This window comes from Lynx canadensis, chromosome X (assembly GCF_007474595.2).
Source record: "Lynx canadensis isolate LIC74 chromosome X, mLynCan4.pri.v2, whole genome shotgun sequence".
NCBI classification, from domain to species: Eukaryota; Metazoa; Chordata; class Mammalia; order Carnivora; family Felidae; genus Lynx; species Lynx canadensis.
Genome location: NC_044321.2, coordinates 41,162,252 through 41,176,590, shown reverse-complemented (window position 1 = coordinate 41,176,590; position 14,339 = coordinate 41,162,252). Strand labels below are relative to the sequence as shown.

At 38.9% G+C, this 14,339-nt stretch overlaps 1 long non-coding RNA gene across 1 annotated transcript in view; it reads left to right on the top strand.

Annotated features, from left to right (window-relative positions):
- The first annotated feature begins 10,051 nt into the window (after nt 1-10,051).
- The window catches only part of LOC115507501, a 5,761-nt gene continuing 1,473 nt past the window's right edge, over nt 10,052-14,339 (top strand). The window contains exons 1-2 of the long non-coding RNA XR_003966672.2: nt 10,052-10,065; nt 12,232-12,238. This is a non-coding gene — a long non-coding RNA (uncharacterized LOC115507501). The remainder of the gene's footprint in view (nt 10,066-12,231; nt 12,239-14,339) is intronic.

Below are 14,339 nucleotides of genomic sequence, written 5' to 3'. Positions count from 1 at the left end.
TCTATCAACACATGAATGAATAAACAAACTGTATTTTATCATTCAGTGGAAAATGGAAAACTATTCAGCAATAAAAGTGAATGAATTTTTGGTATGTAATATGACTCAATCTCAAAATAATTATGCTGAATGAAAAAAATCAAACCCAAAAAGTCATACTTTAAGATTCCATTTATTGAAAATTTCAGAAAATTCAAACTTATGTGTAATGATAGAAAACAGATCATTGGTTGCCTGGGGAGGGAGGAGAAGGAGAGAGCAATTACAAAGTGGCAGAGGAAACCTTGGTGGACAGAGATGGATATATTTACTATTGGGATTTTGTGGGTAATACAGGTGTCAAAATTTATCAAATTGTATATTTTAAATACATTGTCTATTATATGTCAATTATGACTTAATAAAGCTGTTTTTAAAAATCAGATCATGTTTCCTCCATGTAAAACAGCTCAGTGGAAATGTATTGGTTACAGGAAAGAAATGCATACTTGTTCCATGATCAGACTCTAGCCCACTTTGTTGTAATTATATTTCATAACCACCTTCCTGACATATCACACCAACTCTTCTCCTCTTATATAGACTAATTAGCTGTTCTCTGAACTCACCATGTATTTTTCTGTCTCCACACCTGGCTCTTGTTTTTGTAGGAAAATATTTCCCCCCATTCATCCTGCAGCATACTTTTTATTGTCCAACTTAAAGGTCACTCACTCTGTGAACCTTAAACTTACACTCCCAGGCAGAATTTAGATTTTTCCCTTTTTGGTCCAGAATGTGCTCTGCATATATTTCAGTCATGCTCCTTTTAAAACATCTTAGTGAACTCCTCTATTTACTTGTATGTTTTCAAGTCTCTTAAGTTTCTAGAAATCTGGAAGCATGCATAATATATCTCTGTGGCCACAAAACCTAGCATAATGTCTGGTAACTGGTTAATAAGTGAATTCCAGGTATTTCCTAAAAGAACTAGAAGATTTAAAGAGAGGTTAATTTAATCCGTATTGATTGATTGATTGATTAGTTCCACGAACTCATGATCCTGAGATCAAGACCTGAGCTGACATCAAGAGTTCAATAACCAACTGAGCCATCCAGATGCCCCAATAGGAGAAATTCTCATTAGATATTTTCTTCCTGCACAATGTTAGGTATAAGTAGGTATTTAATGAGCATACCATATGGGATATCTTGGTGAAAAATCACTAAAAACAACTTCCTATTTATTTTCCCTCCACTCCTCAGTGTTGACCACTGAGGATATTGGCCTATAATTGATGGATATTCTTAGTTGCAGGTTTCTTTTCTTTCAGCACTTTGAATATATCATGCTCCTCCCTTCTGGCCTGCAAAGTTTCTGTAAAGCTATCAGCTGTTAGCTTTATGGAGTTTCTCTTGTATGTAACTGTCTTCTTTTATCTTGCTGCTTTTAAAATTCTCTATCACCACTTTTTACCATTTTAATTACTATGTGTCTTGGACTGGACTTTCTTGGGTTGATTTTGTTGGGGGGATCTCTGTGCCTCCTAGATCTGGATTTCTGTTTCCTTCCTCAGATTAAGGAAGTTTTCAGCTATTATTTCTTCAAATACATTTTCTGCCCCCTTTTTATCTTTCTTCTCTTTCTGAGATCCCTATAATGGGATGTTATTTCACTTGATGGTGTTGCTGAGTTCTCTTAACCTATTTTCATTTTTTGTTATTCTTTTTTCTCTCTCCTATTCAGCTTGATTGCTTTCCATTACTCTGTCCTGCAGGTTGCTGATTGATTATTCTGCTTCCTCTAGTCTACTATTTTATTTCCTCTAGTGTATTTTTAGTTTCAGTTATTGAGTTCTTCATTTCATTGGTTCTTTTTAATATTTTATATCTCTTTGTTGAGAGACTCACCAAGTTCCTCCACTCTTTTCTCAAGTCCAGTGAGTATCTTTATGACTATTATTTTAGATTCTCTATCAGGCACATTACTTATCTCTGTTTTGTTTAGCTCTGTTGCTGTGATCTTGTCCTGTTCTTTCATTTGGGACATATTCCTTTGTGTACTTATTTTGTATAACTCTCAGTGTCTGTTTCTATGTGTTAGGAAAATCTGCTGTACCTCTCACTCTTAAAGGTAGTGACCTTATGAAGAAGAGGTCTTGTAGTGCCCTGCAGTGCAATGTCTCTTGTTCACCAGAACCTGGCACTTTAAGGGGTGTTCCCTATGTGTGTTGTGTATGCCCTGCTCTTATGGCCAAGCTGCATTTGCCTTCAGTCCTGTTATCTGCAGTGGCTCTCTTTGTCTGTTGTGCAAAGGGTTTGGTCCTTCTGTTGTTAGTGGACCAGTCTGGGGCTGACTTGGGCTTGAGTTGAATCAGACCAGGTGTTTACCAGAGCTGCAGCAGCACCAAACTGCATGGCACTTTCCCTGTGTTGTCCTCTGAGAGGTTTTCATTGGTCAGCAGCGCCTGCAGTCAGACCAGATGTCTGCCTCCAGCCCACTGCTGGTGCTGCAGTTGGACTGGTATTTGTGATTATCTTCCTCTCTCCCTGGGTTAGCAGTTACTTTGGAGTTCTGCTGGCCCCTGTTGGGGCTGTTTGCACACTGCCAAGCTTGTTACACAGATTTGTATGGACTCCTACCAAGGGCATGTTGGAGGTCATGTCCACAGGACAATTTCGGGGGTGGGGCGCACAGTGCCAGCAAGGTTTCCATTGGTATGCCACCTGAGAGGACCTGTGGCCACCTGGGGAAACTTCTGCTGAGTGCAAGGGAGTTGGTGGGGGAATATCCACAGAAATGCATGGAGGCAGGGCCTGCTGTTTGCAAGCTAGATGGAGAGTGTTCACACTGGCCTCATTCCTGCAGGTGTTTGTATATCTAGGCTGGGTGTTGGGGGAGGGAAATGGCTCCTTCCAGCTCCTTTGCTTTTGGAGAAATCTCTCAAAGATCCCTGACCCTCCAGCATACATTATGAGATTATTAAGTAAATCTTCCTCCCGTATACATAGGCATTTTTCAAGCTGCTGCTTCTGTGCTGTATCTCAATGGAGCTGTTTGTTATGCTGTCTCTTCAAGTGCAAGAAGTCAGTTTCCTCTTACCCTGTGGCTCTCCCAGAGCCTAACTTCTGATTTTTAAAGTTCCAGGTGTTACACTCCACTGATTGTAAAAATTCATAAAACGAAGCCCATCTAGTTTTCAAAGCCAAATGTTATGGGGATTTATCTTTCCAGCGTGGGTCCCCCATGCCTCGTGTACCTGGTGTGGGTTCTGCTCCTCCTTCTCCCTGCACCCACAGTATTCCTCCCTCCAGGGACAATCCCGCAGGTCCATTTGGCTCCCAACCGTGTATCTCCACCCTTCCTACACTCTTTGATGTGGCCTCTCTCAACATTTAACTGTGGAGAGTCTGTTCTGCTAGTCTTTGAGGTGTCTTCTGGGTTATTTACACTAATGTGGGTATTATCTAGGTGTATCCATGGGACAAGGTGAGCCTAGGATCCTTCTACTCCACCATCTTCCTCAGAAGTCTAGTTTCCTATTCTATTGATTCATATAGTGATACATTTAGTCCTTGCATTACAACTGTACTGTAGTACCATATTTACCAATGTGAAATGACATTTCTCACAGCTATTCAATTCTCTCATTCTCAGTATAGTAGCTGGAACCTTCATTGTCTGAATCAAAAAATTTTCTCTCCTCTAAATTCTACACTCTGAAATTCCTACCCTTTTTTGTCTTTCTGAAAGTGCTATTTAAATGCCTTTTTGTAAGTCATATCTATCAGTTTATATTTTATCATGTTTGGATTATTCCGTCCTTAATGGGATTATCTAATTCTGGCTTTTAACAAATTCATTTTTTTAAATATTTATTTATTTTTGAGAGAGAGAGAGATTGGTCAGGGAAGGGGCAGAGTGTGTGTGTGGGGGGGGGCGGTATCTGAAGCAGGCTCCACACTGTGCAGAGCCCGATGTGGGGCTCGAACGCATGAACCACGAGATTGTGACCTGAGCCAAAGTCAGACACTTAACCAACTGAGCCACCCAGGCCCCAACAAATTCATTTTAGATACTGTTAACAAATTTCATTACCTGAACCACGATATTCATCTCATACTAGCTTTATGAAGTAAAATTGAAGTTATTCCCCATTATGTAGCACTCCTGTCAGTGACAACAGGCCACATATTTCCAGTTTAACCTTATATCTATATATCTTCCATAACTTATGCTTGACTTCAGTTTTCTTAATGTTTCTTACATGTGAAATTCCTTTCTCCATCTAGGCTGTTGGTTATTTAGGGCTCTGACAATTTAGATCAAGGTTTCACCTGTTCCATAAAATTAGTTCCTTAATCCAGAATCTAATATTCTTTTCCTTTATTGATTCCCATCCCACAGAAACTCAGGACAAATAGAATCTATTCCCCTTTATTTTTTAATTTAAAATTTTTGGAGAGGTAATACATTCACAAGATTTGAAATTCAAGAAGTGTGAAAGAGTACACAGTGAAAAATCTCACTTCCACCTCTGTCCCCAGTTCCCTTTCCCAGAGACTAGGAATGTTAACCATTTCTTAGTTTTCCTTCCAGAAATATTCATATACAGATATGTTTTTAAGTTGTGGGGTATATGATCGTTCCTATCCTAGATCTTTTTTTAATCTTTAAGAATAAAAGCAATAGCAATATTTTATTCTTAAATTTTCTTTTTTTTAAAAAGATTTTTAATGTCTATTTTTGAGAGAGACAGAGACAGAGCATGAGTGGGGGAGGGGCAGAGAGAAAGGGAGACACAGAATCTGAAACTGGCTCTAGGCTCTGAGCTGTCAGCACAGAGCCCAATGCGGGGCTCTAACTCATGAACTGTGAGGAAAACAGTATGGAGGTCCCTCAAAAAACTAAAAATAGAACTACCCTACGACCCAGCAATTGCACTACTAGGCATTTATCCAAGGGATATAGGTGTGTTGTTTCAAAAGGACACATGCACCCCCATGTTTATAGCAGCACTATCCACAATAGCCAAAGTATTGAAAGAGCCCAAATGTCCACTAATGGATGAATGGATAAAGAAGATGTGGTATATATATACAATGGAGTATTACTCAGTAATCAAAAAGAATGAAATCTTGCCATTTGCAACTACATGGATGGAGCTGGAATGTATTATGCTAAGTGAAAGTCAGAGAGAGACAAAAATCATGTGAGTTCACTCATATGAGGACTCTAAGAGACAAAACAGATGAACATAAGGGAAGGGAAACAATATAAAAACAGGGAGGGAGACAAAACAGAAGAGACTCATAAATATGGAGAACAAACTGAGGGTTACTAGAGGGGTTGTGGGAGGGGGGATGGGATAAATGGATAAGGGGCACTAAGAAATCTACTCCTGAAATCATTGTTGCACTATACGCTAACTAATTTGGATATAAACTTTAAAAAATTAAAAATAAAGTTAAAAAAAAAAACATGAACTGTGAGATCATGACCTGAGCCAAAGTCAGACACTTAACCGACTGAACCGTCCAAGTGCCCCTATTCTTAAATTTTCTAATGGAAAAATATAGAAACCAGTTCAAGTACTGAAATTATTGGTTTTGTGGAGATAGGCAAACCAGAATGTTTTGTTCCAGTGGTATTTTTTAAGTGTGTCAAAAATAATTCAAAGAAACAGATTGTTAGTGGTAAGGGAAACCATGGCTTGAAGACAAAAAAGAATTTAGCCTTTGTTCAGTACTCATTTCAGTAAAGTGGACAACTCTTACTAAAAAGGCATCAAAGTGGTTAGAATAGATAATGTTTGCTCTTAAAATTCACAGAAAACAATGTCTTCCTAGAGATGTAGTGAGGTTGTGAGTTAACTTTCAGAGCATAGGGCTCTTAACTGATCCATGAATCACCTGTACCTTTTGAATTGGCACAAAGGAGCAGAAAAAGCAAGGTTAATGCAAGAAGAGTGTGAATAATTATTGGATTTGGGAATAAACTGGATTTTTTGAGGAAATGTTCATGACTAGTAGAATGCAAACTCACCTTCATAGCTATTTTTTCCAAACTAGTGACCATTTTTGTACTGCTTTAAGTTTGTGGGCTCAGAGTGCTAAAGAACTATTTTCAGCATAGGAATGAACTTTTTACATTGAAAGTTGGTAGTTGTTAACTAAATATTGTCCGCTCTAGTAAGTTTTGTATATGTATACTAAATGTACTAAAAAGTTGGAAAAAGTTCCCAGTCCATGCCTATGAATTGGCATGTTTTAAATCTACAGAATAAAGGAAAGGGGCTTGGGGATATAAGGAGTACAACATAAGAGTGAACAAATGGTGAAGTTTGGGGGGACAAGACAAAGTCCTAGATTCTAGTACTTTAGCCTGATTTTTTTAAGTTTATTTATTTATTTTTGAGAGAGACAGAGACAGTACAAGTGGGGTAGGCATAGAGAGAGGAGGAGTGAGAGAATCCCAAGCAAGCTCTGTGCTGCCAGCACACAGCCCAATGTGGGACTCAAACCCCCAAAACTGTGAGATCATGACCTGATCCAAAACCAAGAGTTGAACACTTAACTGAGTGAGCCACCGAGGCACCCTTAGCCTGACTTCTTAAAAGAGAAAAAAACCCTGGACTTTGTGATCCAATCATGATCAGTATCTTAAAATTTGGTAGAATTGGATAATAGTATAATTTATTAATTTTATTAATATTAAAGACGTACTATACTTCATCTTCTATACAAATCATTGAACTATTAGTCATTTACCCTTTCAGGTAACTTGATGTATTATTTAGGATAAAGATGAGGTTTACCTAACTGGGTATCAGATAATCTATGTAAGTGGAGACATGCTGCCTTAGTTTAAATTTAATCTCTCTTATATATTACCCATGTTATCCTGGAAAAATTATTTACTCATTCTGAACTTTAGTTTCTTCTATAAACATGTATAATAATATCTAACATAGATGATTGCTGTGAGGATTAAATGAGTTTAAAGGCATGTATGTATGTATGTGTGTATGTACATATGTATCACTTAGAACAGTGCCTGGCCTGTCCTAAATGTCTTATAAGTACATAGCATATAGCAGAAACCATAGGAGTGTTTCCTATAACTATCATCATTGTCATCATCACCTGATGTCCCTCTATCCAACCTGGATCAGTTGCATGGAGCTCATCTATATTTGGTTAATTATTCTATGTTTCCATTACACGTTCTTTTCTCTCTTTTTAGGAGGGAAGTGTAGGATTTAAACCCTATAACAGGATTTCTTTAAAAGCTTATTTCACAATGAGATAGTGGGTGAATTCAATAGGAACTATTCATTGTTTCCATTATTAATAGAAAACTGTGGCAAGATGATGACCGGATAGAGAAATATAAGGAAAACCAAAATAGACCTTTGAGTCATGTTGCTTTCATCATAAGAATACATTGAATAGGAGGAGAAATTATGAATTCACATGAGTCCACACTTAGTTCACAAAATTGTACTCATAGTTTTTCTTATACTGTGTTAATTCTCATACAGGTGAGAAATTCTGTGAACCTAATCAATGTGGTAAATTACTGGGGAGAAACCTTATGAATGTGGTGACTGTGGGAAATCTTTCACAAGTAAATACCAGCTGCAACAGCATCAGTGGATAGGAGAAAATCCCTATGTATGTACTGAGTGTGACAAGGCCTTCACCAACAAGTCAAGTTTGAATAAGTGCCAGAGTACTCATCCTCAAGCTAGGGTATTGGTTTGTAAGTGCCTTGGAAACTTCCCAGGTGTGGGGAATAAGTTTAAGAATTCTCTGAGCTTGCATCAATGGGTTAACAATGTTTAGGGCAAAAAGCCACCACAGGGCGAAAGCACCCAGGGTAGAACAAAGCATAGAGCGGGGAAAGCCGCTTCCACAGGACAAAAGCATCTGAGAACAGGTAGAAGCAGAAAGCTGCTGCAGCAGGGCAAAAGCACTCAGGGCTAATTAGTCTGAAAAAATGCCTTGTTAACCCTGAGGTAGCATGTTTTAGCTGTCTTAGTCCCTAGAAAAGTTAAGATAAACACATACAGTGCCTGGTGCCTGCAGTAAATGGCCTTCTGCTCAGCACTGAGATTTTGATTTGTATTGATCCTAACCCCTAACACCGCATCTCTTCAAAAATCCGTTTTTTCTCACACACATGAGTTAATGGTTACTGTTTTATTGTTTCTGCATGCCCATGATGTATGTAAGCCTTCTGATCGTAATAAGTATTGAGAAAGGACCCTTACTCAAGGTTCTTGTATCCTCCAGGACATTAGCCTCTCTCGTATTCAATTCTGCATTCCCTCTATTGCTGGACAAGAGAGAACTCCAGACTCAAAGTCTGTGACACCCAGGCATAATATGAAACTCAGAGGATAGGGAGATACTAAAGAAAGAGGCAGCACACTCCAGGTTGGTAAGTGGCAGGTTTAATAAGCAAGGGAACTTTAATATGAGGCTTCCCTTTGGCAGCCACAGGACAAATAGATCTCTGCGCACACTTGCTAAATCCTAAGTTTATATAGAGGCTTTAACTGTGTTGAGTTGTGTATGTCTTGATGCTAGGAGGCCACATGTCCCGATGGTTTCAACATCACATAACTATCTCAAGGCTATGTCCTTGGAGCAGCTTCTAAGAGCAGAGAAGGCAAGCAGAACTGACATTCCAAGGATAGGGGAGGGTGTGAAGAACCGCTGATTGCTGGGGTCCAATTCACAGGTCAACCAGTGGTCATGTCCTCTCGATGACCTCTCTCAACACATGGGTACAGTAAAATGTCCTTGTGGGAACTCCAATCCCCAGCCTGTGCCTTATGCATGAGGACGACCCAAATGGCTTTAATCTCTCAGTTCTGTAGCAGGAAAAAACAGACATTCCTAGAAAATTCCCAAGGACTGAACCTGATTGTAAGTTCTGCAAGAGGCCAAACCTGGAGGGAGCAGAAGCAGATAAAGACAAGATTTCCAGAGCTGTGACTTCCCATGTTGGTCAAATATACATCCATGTACACACATTTCTTACACTTAGATAGCAAACACAGAAGAGACAGATTATTTCCCTCTCATGAATCACCTACTACAAGTAGCCCCAAGATGAGGTTCCATGGCCAGTAGGTATACTTCATTACTAATTTTATTTTTAGTTTTTCCTCATTCTTTTTTTTTTTTTTTTACTATTTAAACTTTCTAAGTTTATAGATATTTCCCAGGGAGATCTTCAAGGACATTAATTTTATATCAGAAGACTAAGCAGTGGCTAGAAAATGGTAACATGTGTGTCCACATGCAGATTTGGATCAACTCACAGAGTTATTAAATAAAAAATAATAAAATAATTTTTTTGATCTTGTGTAATTCAGTCATTATTTCAAAATGCATTTATGGTGTGCCTATTTTGTAATAGGTATTAGAGACAAAGCATTGGCAAAATGGGAAGCAATTCCTGTCTTCATTAAACTTACAACCTAGTGAGAAAGGAGAGACAATACACAAACAAGGACGATACTTGACATGTAAAAGATAATGAGGACTATAATGAGAAATGAACTAGGAAGGTGGTGAGAGGTGGTAATGTGTGGAGGGGTCATTGTTGTTCCTCCTGGATTATCACTACAAGGGATCTTGGAAGACTTCATTGGCAAGGAGACTGTTTTAAAGTTTATTTATTTATTTTGAGAGAGAGAGAGAGAGAGAGAGAGAGAATGTGGGAGGAGCAGAGAGGGGGAGAGAGAGAGAGAGAGAGAGAGAGAGAGAGAGAGAGAGAGAGAATCCCAATCAGGCTCTACACTCTCAGCACAGAGCCCAATGCAGGACTTGAATTCACAAAACATGAGATCATGACCTGAGCCAAAACCAAGGATTGGGTGTTTAACAGACTGAGCCACCCATGTGCCCCCAAGGAGACTTCTGAGCAGAGATATGAAGGGAAGAATGGAGACCACAATGTGGGTGTCAGGGGTCAGGTATTCAAAGCAAAGGGAAGAACAAATGCCAAGCCCTGGGGCATGATCAGCTTGGTGCTCTCCAGGAACAGAAGGCCTGTGAGGTTGGAGTGGAGTAAGTGCCCAACTGTGGAGCTATATCAGAGAGGTAACCAGGGGTCAGATCATGTAGGACTCACAGGTAATGTGTGCATTTTGGCTTGTATCTTATGAGTGGAAATCTATCAGGAGACTGAGTGACCTGACTGGATCCTCTGGTGCTGGGTAGAGAATAGATTTTGGGGCAGGGGCAGGATAAGAAGCATGGTTAGAAGAAGCCACAGTTATCTTCTCAAGAGGTGATGGTGACTGACCAGGAAGAATATGGGAGGCAAAGAAGTGGTCAGATGTGGATATTCTGAAGCTTGGGGTGGGGGGAAATGAAGTGTACATACTGGAAGAAGTCAAGAAAGACCAAAATTCTAAGGCCTGAACACCTTTCAGGATGGAGTTGCTTCATGGAAAAGGGGAGACTGAGGGAGAACAGGTTCAGGGGAGAAGTCTTGTTTAGTTTTGATGCATTAGATGCCCACGTACACATGTGGAGGTGACTATCTGGGTGTAAATCTGCAATGTATGGAAACGATAAATAAATGTAGAAGTCATGATAATACAGATGGCATTTAAAGCTAAGAAACTGGATGAAGTCACCAAGTGGATGAGTTGCCAAGGAAGAAAAGGGTCTGAGAACTAATTACATCTTCAGTCAAAACTAATGCTGAGAGGTTTGGGAGAAAAATGGCAACCAGCAATGAAGCAGAAAAGGAAAGTCCAGTGAAGTCAGAAAGAAAAACAAAACAAAACTAACATTAGAATGTAGTCAACTGGAAACTAAGTAATGGAAGCATGTCAAGGAGAGATAGACTGATTTTGTCAAATACAGACAATAAAGAAAGTTTGAGAGATCTTATTGGGGTGGATGAAATTACTCTAAAAGTGGACTATGAGGGATACACAATTCTTTACATTTATCAAAAAACCCATGAATTGTATATTTAAGTGGATAAAATTATGACATGTAAATTATACCTCAATAAAGCTGTTTCCAAAATTTACAAAAGAATTTAGCATCCACCTACCCAGCATTTCTACTCTCAGGTATTCATCCAGGGGAATAAAATCATATTTATTTTTAAAAAAAGGACCTATGCATTAATTTTCATATTCTCTACACTTGAAGCAACCCAAAATTCCCTCAGTAAGCGAATGAATATTTTGTGATATATTCATACAAAGCCAAATACCATAGCCATACAAACAACTGAACTGATTATCTACATTAAAAACATGGATGCATCTCAAAAACATTTTGAGTAAAAGAGGCAGGCATGAAAGGGTGCATTGTGATTCATTTCATTTTTATGAATTTCAAGAATCTGAAAAAGTTATGTATGTGAACAGAAATCGAAACAGAGGTTGTAAATGATGAGGTTAGGTGGGTATTGATTGAAAAATTAGAGGATTATATTCTGTGCTAATGAACATGATCCATACATTGATAGATTGTTGGGTAGTGTTGGGGGGATATAAGATTTTACCAATTTGCTAAAACATATACTTAAGATCGGCACATTTCATGATATTTAAATTTTACATTGATGAAAAAATAATAAGATGAAAATGGGAATGATTATTAGACAGTAATTGAAAAAAGCACATTTTATTTACAAATCACCCATACCATCAACCAGTCTAGACTGACCAATCTAAGCTGCCAGCTGCTGGTTGGGTCCTAGGCAGGATGTTGGGGTATTCCTCAGGTTTTGTTGTGACTGATGGATCCACAGTTACTGGGTAAAGCCTTGTAGTGGATCAGCATCATGGAAGGGGCTGTGATCCTCCAGAGTTTGGTTTTGGGATGATCTTTGGGAAGCTGGCTGAAGCGATAGTAGGGCTGCTGTCCAATGGCCTGAGTCCATGACTCAATTTCCATGGTCTCTGGTGGGACACAGTAGTGTCCACCTGTCATTGACTTATTGATGGGTCTCATTTATATTCAGACTTGTTCTGTTAGAAGTCAACTTTATGTAAGACACGAAAAGCAGTTTGCAGAAACACTGGCTGCACAGAGAAGTCCCAACTCATTGATAAGTTTAGCACTGCTTAAAAGGAGTATGCAAAGATTAAAATATCTTTAGAGAATGTCAGGCTAGAGAAAGGGTCTTTACATATATCAAGCCTTACAGACACTTACAGAAAGTTGAAGAGAACCAATTTGATGATGAAGGAGGAATTAAGTAAGTTCTCTGGTTAAGAATTGAGGGAAGGCATTTTCAAAGGCTCAAGACAACAAGAGGCAATGGTGGAGATACTAAAAATGCTTCAGTCCCTAAAAGAGGTTATGAGAATCATCACATCACAAAGATCTTTTCCAAACCTGCTAGGAGATTGAGAGCCAATCCCTGATGGTCCTTTACAAGGGAGTTTTCTGGGGACTTAAGCAGCATTGTTTCTCGTTCAATATTCACAAATCAATCAATGTGATACATCACATCAATAAGAGAAAAGATAAAGATAATATCATTTCAATAAATGCAGGAAAAGTATTTGGCAAAGTAAAAATCCACTCATGATAAAAACCCTCAAAAAAGTAAGTTTAGAGGGAACATACCTCAACATAATAAAGGACATATATGAAAAACCCACAGCTAACATCATCCTCAATGAGGAAAAACTGAGTGCTTTTCCCCTAAGGGCAGGAACAAGATAAGGATGTCTACTCTCGCCACATTTATTCAACTTAGTACTGGAAGTCTTAGTCATAGCAGTCAGACAACAAAGAGAAATAAGAGGCATCCAAATCGGCAAGGAAGAAGTAAAACTGTCACTATTTGCAGATGACACATACAGAAAACCCTAGAGACTCCACTGAAAACTACTAGAACTGATAAATGAATTCAGTAAGGTTGCATGATACAAAATCAATATACAGAAATATGTTGCATTTCTTTGTACTAATAGTGAAACATCAGAAAGAGAAATTGAGAAAACAATCCCATTTACACTTGCACCCAAAATAACAAAATCCCTAGAAATAAACTTAATGAAGCAGGTGAAAGACGTGTACTCTGAAAACTATAAAACATTAATGAAAGAAATTGAAGACAACACAAACAAATGGAAAGATATTCCATGCTCATGGGTTGGAAGAACAAATATTTTTAAAATGTCCATACTACCCAACGCAATCTTCACAGTTAATGCAATCCCTATCAAAATACCAATAGCTTTTTTCACAGAACTGGAACAAACACACCTAAAATTTGTATGGAAGCACAAGAAACCCTGAATACTCAAAGCAATCCTGAAAAAGAAGAACAAAACTGGAGGTATCATAATCCCAGGTTGCAACATTTACTACAAGGCTGTAGTAATCAAAACAATATGGTACTGACACAAAAATAGACACATAGATCAATGAAACCAAATAGAAAACCCAGGGTAGAGACAGAGAGAAAGGGAGACACAAAATCTGAAGCAGTCTCCAGGCTCTGAGCTGTCAGCACAAAGCCCGACGCAGGGCTCGAATTCATGAACAGTGAGATCATGGCCTGAGCCTCAGTCGACTGCTTAACCGACTGAGCCACCCAGGTGCCCCAACAATCCCACATTTTTAAGTATTAGTTACTGCAGTACCTCACGTCCAGATACAAAAATCTATATTATTTTTCTATTGTAGCATAACAAATCACTACAAGTTCAGCAACTTAAAAAAAAAACATGTGGGGCACCTGGATGGCTCAGTCTGTTAAGTGTTTAACTTGATTTTGGCTCAGGTCATGATCTTACGGTTTGTGAGTTCAAGCCCCGCATGCAGCTCTGTGCTGACTGTGCGGAGCCTGCTTGGGATCCTCTCTCTCTCCCTCTGTCTTTCAAAAATAAACAAATAAACTTAAAAAAATACACATTGTCTCACAGTTTCAGGGGTCAGAAGTCTAGGCAGAGCTTAACTGAGTCTTCTACTTATGGTTTCACAAGACTGCAATCCAAGTGCCAACCAGGCTGCGTTCTCATCCAGAGGCTTGACTAAGAAAGAATCATCTTCCAAGTTCATTTGTGTTGCTGACAGAATTCATATCCTTTTGGCTCTAAGACTAAGGGCTCCAGTTCCTTACTGGTTGTCAGCCAGAAGCCATCCTCAGATCTTAGAGTCCACGTACAGTTCCTAGAGACTACTCACAGCCCCTTGCCAAATGGACTTCCTCACCATTACTGCTTATTTCATCAAGCCAGCAATAGGGATCTCTTTTAGTCTGCAAAGACAAAGAAGGCAGGCTTACATAACTAACCTAACGGATGGCAGTAACAGCTGGTCTTTGATGCTATGTAATATAGTCAAGGGAGTGACAG